The sequence below is a fragment of the Octopus bimaculoides genome, unplaced genomic scaffold (assembly GCF_046866305.1).
Source record: "Octopus bimaculoides isolate indiv1 unplaced genomic scaffold, ASM4686630v1 contig94, whole genome shotgun sequence".
Lineage (NCBI taxonomy): Eukaryota > Metazoa > Mollusca > Cephalopoda > Octopoda > Octopodidae > Octopus > Octopus bimaculoides.
This window is the reverse complement of record NW_028315344.1, coordinates 112,915-124,147: the sequence shown is the minus strand read 5'-3', so window position 1 is coordinate 124,147 and position 11,233 is coordinate 112,915. Positions and strand designations below refer to the sequence as shown.

At 32.9% G+C, this 11,233-nt stretch overlaps 1 long non-coding RNA gene across 1 annotated transcript; it reads right to left on the bottom strand.

Annotated features, from left to right (window-relative positions):
* Window positions 1-1,706: 1,706 nt before the first annotated feature.
* On the bottom strand, window positions 1,707-10,910 carry LOC149129231 (uncharacterized). The gene is made up of 2 exons (XR_016240165.1): window positions 3,704-10,910; window positions 1,707-2,851 (listed from the first exon to the last, which is right to left on the bottom strand). It is a non-coding gene; the product is annotated as an uncharacterized LOC149129231 (long non-coding RNA).
* Between the last annotated feature and the right edge of the window lie 323 nt (window positions 10,911-11,233).

The window sequence follows — 11,233 nt, the reverse complement described above, 5'->3', positions numbered from 1 at the left end:
ATCTTCTGACGAAAATAGAAAAAAAACTCTTAAATGAACAAAGGCGAAATCTCAGCGAAATCTCAGCGAAATCTCAGCGAAATCTCAGCGAAATCTCAGCGAAATCTCAGCGAAATCTCAGCGAAATCTCAGCGAAATCTCAGCGAAATCTCAGCGAAATCTCAAGCGAAATCTCAAGCGAAATCTCAAGCGAAATCTCAAGCGAAATCTCAAGCGAAATCTCAGGCGAAATTCTCGAAAAATCTCCGCGAAATCTTCGAAAAATCTCAATGAAATCTTCGTCGAAAAAAAAAAAATATCTAAGAAATTAAATCTAGAAATTCTGAGAAAAGAAATCTAAATTCTGAAAATCTAATTCTGAAAATTCTAAGGAAAAAACGTTAAATCTGAAAAAAAAAATTAAAATCTAAAAAAAAAAATTTCTAATTAAATTCTAAGAAAAAGAATTTAAATTCTAAAAATGCTAAGGGAGAAAAAATCTAATTTCTGAAAATTCTAAAGGAAATAAATCTAAAGATTCTAAAATATTAATTCTAAAATCTAAGAAATTAATTCTAAATTTCTATGGAAAAAATTCTAAGATCTAAAAATTCTAAATGCGAAAAAGCTAAATCTAAAATTTCTAGGAAAAAATAATCGAAATTCTAATTTTAAAAGTTCTGAGAAAATAAATCTAGATCTAAAAATTCTAAATGCGAAAAAAGCTAAATCTAAAACTAAACGAAATTAAAATCTAAAACAAAAAAAACTAAATTTTAATTCTAATGGAAACTAAAATCTAATTAAATCTGAAATAAATCTAAAATCTGAGAAAAATAAATCTAATTCTAAAAATTACATTCTAAATTATTCTAAAGATTCTAAAATCTAAAAAACTACTTCTAAAAGATCGGAGAAAATTAATGTAAAATCTAAAAATTCTAACGGAAATTAAAATCTAAAACGCTAAATCTAAAATTCTATTTAAATCTAAAATTTCTAAGACAAGAAATCTAAAAATCTAAAAGTTCTAAAATCTAAGAAATTAATTCTAAAAGTTCTAAATTCGGAAAAGCTAAATCTAAATTTTCTAAAGGAAATTAAAATCTAATAAAAAATATCTAAAATCCAATTCTAAAATAATCTAAATTCAGTCTAAAATTTCGAAGAAAAAAAAATATACTTTCTAAAAATTCTAAAGGAAATAAACTTAAGAAAATCTATGAAATAAATATCTTTCCCCTTTTACTAAATGGCTACTGTTTCTATTTTTTTTTTTTTTTGTTTTTTTTTATTTAAAAATTCAATTTCAAAATACAATTAATTTCATTTTTTAATTTTGCACACACATGACAAAAAATAGACATCTTTTTCTATTTAAAAATTAATTGTGTTTTGTTCTGTGCAATGTAATTTTTGTGCTGTGTAAAAAAATAAATAGTTGTCCTAAAAAGGGATGTGAAAAAAAACGAAAAGTAAGCACATGAGTTCTGTTTCCGGTTAGTAAAAAGTGAGAGAGTTAGTGAGAGAAAATGTTAGTAGTGTTAGTTTGGGGTTAGTTTAGAAAAATGTAAACAAAAATCATGTGCAAATTGAACGTTTTTTCACATCAAATGGTTGTTTTAGTTTTTTTTTTAACATGTATTTTTCATTTTACAAGTAATATTTAATCTTAAAATTGACATTTAATCATTAAATTTTAAGTGTGTGTGTGTGTGTGTGGGGGGGGGGTATGTATGTGTAAAATATTTAAAATTAGTCATTAAATTTTAAATATATGGAAAATTAATTTCGAAAATAATTTGTATGTGGGGTTATTTTGTGTATGTCTGTGTGTGGGGGAGTATGTGTGGAGGTTTAGGTGTGTGTGTGTAAAAGATAAATTTCGAAAATTATTTGTGCTGGAATTGTTTGATTGTGTGTCTAAAATTTAATGTGAATTTTTAGATTATTATTAATCATTTAAATAAGTGTAGGAGAATGTGTTAAGTGTTTCAGCAGGTATATGTGGAAATGTGTATGGCTGTGTGGGTATGTGTGTAATGTGGAAGGTATGTGTGTTTCTGAGAGTGTGTATGTCGTGTGTGTGTGTGTGTAAAATATATTTAAAATTAATCATTAAATTTTAAATATTAGATGTGAATATTTGTATGGGTTTTGTGAATTTGTGTGTGTGTGTATGTAGGTAGATGTGTATAGCTTTATATTACGTGTATGTGTGTGTGTGTGGGGGGGGGGGGGTTAAGTGTGGGGGGTATGTGTGTGTGGGTTTGTATAAATATATTTTAAAATTTAATGTTTAAATGTGAATTTTTAAATTAAGTGTGTGTATATGGGGTTATTTGTGTTCTGTGTGTATGTATGTGGATATGTGTGTGAGTGTGTGTGTGGGAATTTGGGGATGTGTGTGGGGTGGGGCGGGGTGTGTGTGGATTGTGTGTGAGTATGTGTGTGTGTTGGTACATGTATATTGTATGTGTGTAATGGCTGTGTGTGTGTGAGTATGCGTGTGGGGGGTATGTATGTGTGGATGTGTGTGTGTATGTGTGGGTATGTGCAGAAAATTAATTTCGAGTATGGGTGTGTGTAAGATGTGTATATGTGTGTGTGTGTGTGTGGGGGGGGGATGTGTGCGTGAATTTTTTGGGTATGTTTTTGAGTGTGTGTGTGTTTGTGTGTAAAATATATTTAAAATTTAATGATCAATTTTAATTAAATGTCAATTATTATATAGAAAAATTTACTTTATAATTTCGAGAATTAGTCTATTCAATTATGTCATGTGTGTGCAATTACAAAAATTAATTTCAAATTCTGCTGCTACTGCTGCTGCTACTTCTTCTTTCGTTTCCGGGTCGCACTGCATTCCATTCTGCAAATATAAGAAAAAAAAAAAAAGAAAAAAAGAAAATAGGTTAGAAAAACAAATTAAATATGTTCAATTAAAAATAAATGTTTCAACTACTTTAATTTAAGATGTATACAGTGCTCCAGCATGGCCGCAAAGGACTCAAAGAGTTGAACCTTTAAACGGGGAGGGGTTAAAAGCCAAAACAGGGCCAAAGAAAATGGTTGAAAACTGCTTTATTCAAAGTTTTTTAAATAAGCAAAAAAATTCATTTTCAAGGGACGTAACTCTTGCAATTCATATTTTCTAGTTGCCTCCCTTACAAAATAATATTAAATAATAAAGAATTGAAATTATTAGAAATAAATAAACAGAGAAAGAGAGGGAATTATAGAGACAGAAATAACAAGATGGGGGAGATTCAGAAGAGACGAGACAAAGACACATGGCGGGGGGGTAAAATACAGAGAGAAACAGAGAGAGGCAAAGAAAGAAATAAAGAGAGTGACAGAGACAAAAAGTACAGAGAAGGAAACAGAGAGACAAAAGGAAAAAGAGGGGGGGGGGGAGATACAGAAAAGGAGATGGGGGGGGGGGTTAGAATCAGACAGAAACAGAGACATCACAAGGAGAGTGACAGAGAAAAGAACAGAGAGGGAAACACAGAGAGAAAGAAGGAAGGATAAAGATGGGGGGGGGGGGGGTTAAAGAAGAGACAGGGGGAGGGTGAGAGACAGGGAGAAACAGACAGAGAAAGAGACAGAGAAAAACAAAGAATGAAGATGGAGTCACTTCTTTCAGTTGAATGCGGTCATGCTGGAGCAGTGCAGAAAAATTAAGGACAAGATTTCAAAGACAAAAAAAAATGGTACTCACCTTTTACGTTCTAATTTCAAATTCTGAGAAGTCTCATCTCCCATTCAGCAGTGCAATGTATGGAAAAAAGAAAAAAAAGGGCATTACAAAACAAATCAATGACAACGTGCATATGCTGAAAAAAAAAAGAAAAAACACACTCAAATCTACTTATAATACAAATGTTTCGGATGCACGATATGCGAGAACGACGAGCGTGCCTTTAAAGCGCAAGTATCCCTTCTAAACGGCTATCGATTAGTTTACGTCGACAAAGCACAACACTTTGGCAAAAAGCGACCGATGGAGCAAGTACTAAGCTTTCAGAAATAAGTCATGTGATTTCCTTTCAGACAAAATCACATATGAAGAAATTTAATAAAGTAAATTAGATAATTTAGTAGAGAAATGTTATTTCCATGGTTAGTATGGTTAGTGGAATTAAATCTTTCCATGTGTGACTCGTTTCCATCCCCCCATTGTGTACTGCGGCCACAATGAGAGGACCGCCTTTAATCGATCCCATGGCTGATTCCTTACTTAATACTTATTCCATCGGTAGCTTTTCGACAAACTGCTACAATTCGTCAATGTAAACTATTCAGATAACAGTCTTGAATTGATAAGTTGACGCTTACCAACACACAGACGCAAACACACATGTGTGAGCAACACAAAAATTTGCAAATAAGTACATTTAAATGCTTCTTTCAAATCTTTTCAATCTGCTACAGAATAAAGTGAAATAAGAAACAAGTGACAAAGAGTGCTTACCGGTATTTCTGCCATCAATTTCACAGGTGTTCCTTTCCGCTCTCCAGTTGTGGCAAAAAGAAAAAAAGAAAAAAAGTTAGAAAACATTCTCAAACAACAGTCAGAAAATAATGACAAGGGGGGGGGGGGGGGGTTGTTAAGAAAACGTCAACTGAAACCACAAGGATTTTGTTTACATCTAATCAGCTAACCCTAACCTAACCCTAACCCTAACTAAAAGTCCAATTAAATTTAAACATAACCCATGTACTTTTTAAATTGACGTTTCCTCAATGCCACAAAAAAAATGTTCTCACCTGCGTTCTCACTTCGAAATCTGCACAGCTTTCCCTTGCAAAAAAAAATAAAACAAAGTCTTTTAGTAATAAAAAAATCAATACACAATTACAATTCAATTTAAACATACTAAAATCTAAACTAAGTATCATCTATCTTTCATTTATGTGAACTAACGTAATCTCAAAGCACCAACCCTAACTAAAAATGCTTCTTAATTAACGTTCTTCACATCAAATAGAAAGATAGACGCATAAAAATAATTATCTAACTAACCAAAGAAAAAAATTAATTAGTAATTTTATACTTGCTTTTTTTTACGTTCCGAGTTCAAATCCTGGGAAGTCTCATCAACGGAATGTATGGAATCTGCAGAGAGGTGTCAGTCAGCTTCCCCTTGGAAAAAAAAAAGAAAACAAACCGTGTTTTAGAAATAAATTCAAATACAATTTCACACTACTATATAGGAATTTTATACTTGCCTTTTTATGTTCTCAGTTCAAATTCTCCCATTCAGCAGTGTGGAATGCATGGAAAAAAAGAAAAAAAAGGGCATTACAAAACAAATCAATGACAACGTGCATATGCTGAAAAAAAAAAGAAAAAACACACTCAAATCTACTTATAATACAAATGTTTCGGATGCACGATATGCGAGAACGACGAGCGTGCCTTTAAAGCGCAAGTATCCCTTCTAAACGGCTATCGATTAGTTTACGTCGACAAAGCACAACACTTTGGCAAAAAGCGACCGATGGAGCAAGTACTAAGCTTTCAGAAATAAGTCATGTGATTTCCTTTCAGACAAAATCACATATGAAGAAATTTAATAAAGTAAATTAGATAATTTAGTAGAGAAATGTTATTTCCATGGTTAGTATGGTTAGTGGAATTAAATCTTTCCATGTGTGACTCGTTTCCATCCCCCCATTGTGTACTGCGGCCACAATGAGAGGACCGCCTTTAATCGATCCCATGGCTGATTCCTTACTTAATACTTATTCCATCGGTAGCTTTTTGACAAACTGCTACAATTCGTCAATGTAAACTATTCAGATAACAGTCTTGAATTGATAAGTTGACGCTTACCAACACACAGACGCAAACACACATGTGTGAGCAACACAAAAATTTGCAAATAAGTAGATTTAAATGCTTCTTTCAAATCTTTTCAATCTGCTACAGAATAAAGTGAAATAAGAAACAAGTGACAAAGTGCTTACCGGTATTTCTGCCATCAATTTCACAGGTGTTCCTTTCCGCTCTCCAGTTGTGGCAAAAAGAAAAAAAGAAAAAAAGTTAGAAAACATTCTCAAACAACACTCAGAAAATAATGACAAGGGGGGTGGGGGGGTTGTTAAGAAAACGTCAACTGAAATCACAAGGGTTTTGTTTACATCTAATCAATCAGCTAACCCTAAAACCTAACCCTAACACTAAAGCTATACCTAACAGAGACCAATTAAATTTAAACAGGACCCATGTATACTTTAAGTTGACGTTTTCTCAATGCCACAAAAAACAAAATGTACTCACCTGCGTTCTCAGTTCAAAATCTGCACGGCTTTCCCTTGGAAAAAAAGAAAAAAAAACAAAGTCTTTTAGTAATAAACAAATGAAAACACAATTAAAATTCTATTTAAACATACTAAAATCTAAACTAAGTATCATCTATCTTTCATTTATGTGAACTAACGTAATCTCAAAGCACCAACCCTAACTAAAAATGCTTCTTAATTAACGTTCTTCACATCAAATAGAAAGATAGACGGATAAAAATAATTATCTAACTAACTAACCAAACAAAAAAATTAATTAGTAATTTTATACTTGCTTTTTTTTTACGTTCCGAGTTCAAATCCTGGGAAGTCTCATCAACGGAATGTATGGAATCTGCAGAGAGGTGTCAGTCAGCTTCCCCTTGGAAAAAAAAAAAGAAAACAAACCGTGTTTTAGAAATAAATTCAAATACAATTTCACACTACTATATAGGAATTTTATACTTGCCTTTTTATGTTCTCAGTTCAAATTCTCCCATTCAGCAGTGTGGAATGCATGGAAAAAAGAAAAAAAAGGGCATTACAAAACAAATCAATGACAACGTGCATATGCTGAAAAAAAAAGAAAAAACACACTCAAATCTACTTATAATACAAATGTTTCGGATGCACGATATGCGAGAACGACGAGCGTGCCTTTAAAGCGCAAGTATCCCTTCTAAACGGCTATCGATTAGTTTACGTCGACAAAGCACAACACTTTGGCAAAAAGCGACCGATGGAGCAAGTACTAAGCTTTCAGAAATAAGTCATGTGATTTCCTTTCACTAAAAAAGGTGCTGACAAAATCACATTTGAAGAAATTTAATAAAGTAAATTAGATAATTTAGTAGAGAAATGTTATTTTCATGGTTAGTATGGTTAGTGGAATTAAATCTTTCCATATGTGACTCGTTTCCATCCCCCCATTGTGTACTGCGGCCACAATGAGAGGACCGCCTTTAATCGATCCCATGGCTGATTCCTTACTTAATACTTATTCCATCGGTAGCTTTTTGACAAACTGCTACAATTCGTCAATGTAAACTATTCAGATAACAGTCTTGAATTGATAAGTTGACGCTTACCAACACACAGACGCAAACACACATGTGTGAGCAACACAAAAATTTGCAAATAAGTAGATTTAAATGCTTCTTTCAAATCTTTTCAATCTGCTACAGAATAAAGTGAAATAAGAAACAAGTGACAAAGTGCTTACCGGTATTTCTGCCATCAATTTCACAGGTGTTCCTTTCCGCTCTCCAGTTGTGGCAAAAAGAAAAAAAGAAAAAAAGTTAGAAAACATTCTCAAACAACACTCAGAAAATAATGACAAGGGGGGTGGGGGGGTTGTTAAGAAAACGTCAACTGAAATCACAAGGGTTTTGTTTACATCTAATCAATCAGCTAACCCTAAAACCTAACCCTAACACTAAAGCTATACCTAACAGAGACCAATTAAATTTAAACAGGACCCATGTATACTTTAAGTTGACGTTTTCTCAATGCCACAAAAAACAAAATGTACTCACCTGCGTTCTCAGTTCAAAATCTGCACGGCTTTCCCTTGGAAAAAAAGAAAAAAAAACAAAGTCTTTTAGTAATAAACAAATGAAAACACAATTAAAATTCTATTTAAACATACTAAAATCTAAACTAAGTATCATCTATCTTTCATTTATGTGAACTAACGTAATCTCAAAGCACCAACCCTAACTAAAAATGCTTCTTAATTAACGTTCTTCACATCAAATAGAAAGATAGACGGATAAAAATAATTATCTAACTAACTAACCAAACAAAAAAATTAATTAGTAATTTTATACTTGCTTTTTTTTTACGTTCCGAGTTCAAATCCTGGGAAGTCTCATCAACGGAATGTATGGAATCTGCAGAGAGGTGTCAGTCAGCTTCCCCTTGGAAAAAAAAAAAGAAAACAAACCGTGTTTTAGAAATAAATTCAAATACAATTTCACACTACTATATAGGAATTTTATACTTGCCTTTTTATGTTCTCAGTTCAAATTCTCCCATTCAGCAGTGTGGAATGCATGGAAAAAAGAAAAAAAAGGGCATTACAAAACAAATCAATGACAACGTGCATATGCTGAAAAAAAAAGAAAAAACACACTCAAATCTACTTATAATACAAATGTTTCGGATGCACGATATGCGAGAACGACGAGCGTGCCTTTAAAGCGCAAGTATCCCTTCTAAACGGCTATCGATTAGTTTACGTCGACAAAGCACAACACTTTGGCAAAAAGCGACCGATGGAGCAAGTACTAAGCTTTCAGAAATAAGTCATGTGATTTCCTTTCACTAAAAAAGGTGCTGACAAAATCACATTTGAAGAAATTTAATAAAGTAAATTAGATAATTTAGTAGAGAAATGTTATTTTCATGGTTAGTATGGTTAGTGGAATTAAATCTTTCCATATGTGACTCGTTTCCATCCCCCCATTGTGTACTGCGGCCACAATGAGAGGACCGCCTTTAATCGATCCCATGGCTGATTCCTTACTTAATACTTATTCCATCGGTAGCTTTTTGACAAACTGCTACAATTCGTCAATGTAAACTATTCAGATAACAGTCTTGAATTGATAAGTTGACGCTTACCAACACACAGACGCAAACACACATGTGTGAGCAACACAAAAATTTGCAAATAAGTAGATTTAAATGCTTCTTTCAAATCTTTTCAATCTGCTACAGAATAAAGTGAAATAAGAAACAAGTGACAAAGTGCTTACCGGTATTTCTGCCATCAATTTCACAGGTGTTCCTTTCCGCTCTCCAGTTGTGGCAAAAAGAAAAAAAGAAAAAAAGTTAGAAAACATTCTCAAACAACACTCAGAAAATAATGACAAGGGGGGTGGGGGGGTTGTTAAGAAAACGTCAACTGAAATCACAAGGGTTTTGTTTACATCTAATCAATCAGCTAACCCTAAAACCTAACCCTAACACTAAAGCTATACCTAACAGAGACCAATTAAATTTAAACAGGACCCATGTATACTTTAAGTTGACGTTTTCTCAATGCCACAAAAAACAAAATGTACTCACCTGCGTTCTCAGTTCAAAATCTGCACGGCTTTCCCTTGGAAAAAAAGAAAAAAAAACAAAGTCTTTTAGTAATAAACAAATGAAAACACAATTAAAATTCTATTTAAACATACTAAAATCTAAACTAAGTATCATCTATCTTTCATTTATGTGAACTAACGTAATCTCAAAGCACCAACCCTAACTAAAAATGCTTCTTAATTAACGTTCTTCACATCAAATAGAAAGATAGACGGATAAAAATAATTATCTAACTAACTAACCAAACAAAAAAATTAATTAGTAATTTTATACTTGCTTTTTTTTTACGTTCCGAGTTCAAATCCTGGGAAGTCTCATCAACGGAATGTATGGAATCTGCAGAGAGGTGTCAGTCAGCTTCCCCTTGGAAAAAAAAAAAGAAAACAAACCGTGTTTTAGAAATAAATTCAAATACAATTTCACACTACTATATAGGAATTTTATACTTGCCTTTTTATGTTCTCAGTTCAAATTCTCCCATTCAGCAGTGTGGAATGCATGGAAAAAAGAAAAAAAAGGGCATTACAAAACAAATCAATGACAACGTGCATATGCTGAAAAAAAAAGAAAAAACACACTCAAATCTACTTATAATACAAATGTTTCGGATGCACGATATGCGAGAACGACGAGCGTGCCTTTAAAGCGCAAGTATCCCTTCTAAACGGCTATCGATTAGTTTACGTCGACAAAGCACAACACTTTGGCAAAAAGCGACCGATGGAGCAAGTACTAAGCTTTCAGAAATAAGTCATGTGATTTCCTTTCACTAAAAAAGGTGCTGACAAAATCACATTTGAAGAAATTTAATAAAGTAAATTAGATAATTTAGTAGAGAAATGTTATTTTCATGGTTAGTATGGTTAGTGGAATTAAATCTTTCCATATGTGACTCGTTTCCATCCCCCCATTGTGTACTGCGGCCACAATGAGAGGACCGCCTTTAATCGATCCCATGGCTGATTCCTTACTTAATACTTATTCCATCGGTAGCTTTTTGACAAACTGCTAGACTTCGTCAATGTAAACTAATTAGACAACAGTCTTGAATTGATAAGTTAACGCTTACCAACACACAGACGCAAACACACATGTGTGGGCAACACAAAAATTTCCATCTAAGTAGACTCAAATGCTTCTTTGCAATGAACAAACAAACGACAAAGTGCTTACCGCCATTTTCTGCCATCGATTTCACAGGTCTTGCTTTGCACTCTCCCATGGTGGATTTTATTATGTAAAAAGACAAAAATAAAAAACATGTATTACCAAACAATCTCAAACAACATTCAGAAAATAATGACAAGGGGGGTGGGGGGGTGTTAAGAAAACGTCAACTGAAAGCACAAGGGTTTTGTTTACATCTAATCAATCAGCTAACCCTAAAACCTAAAACCTAAACCTAACACTAAAGCTACCTAACAGAGACCAATTAAATTTAAACAGGACCCATGTATACTTTAAGTTGACGTTTTCTCAATGCCACAAAAAACAAAATGTACTCACCTGCGTTCTCAGTTCAAAATCTGCACGGCTTTCCCTTGGAAAAAAAAGGAAAAAAAAGCATTCTTTTAGTAATAAAAAAAATGAAAACACAATTAAAATTCAATTTAAACATACTAAAATCTAAACTAAGTATCATCTATCTTTCATTTATGTGAACTAACGTAATCTCAAAGCACCAACCCTAACTAAAAATGCTTCTTAATTAACGTTCTTCACATCAAATAGAAAGATAGACGGATAAAAATAATTATCTAACTAACTAACCAAACAAAAAAATTAATTAGTAATTTTATACTTGCTTTTTTTTTACGTTCCGAGTTCAAATCCTGGGAAGTCTCATCAATGGAATGTATGGAATCTGCAG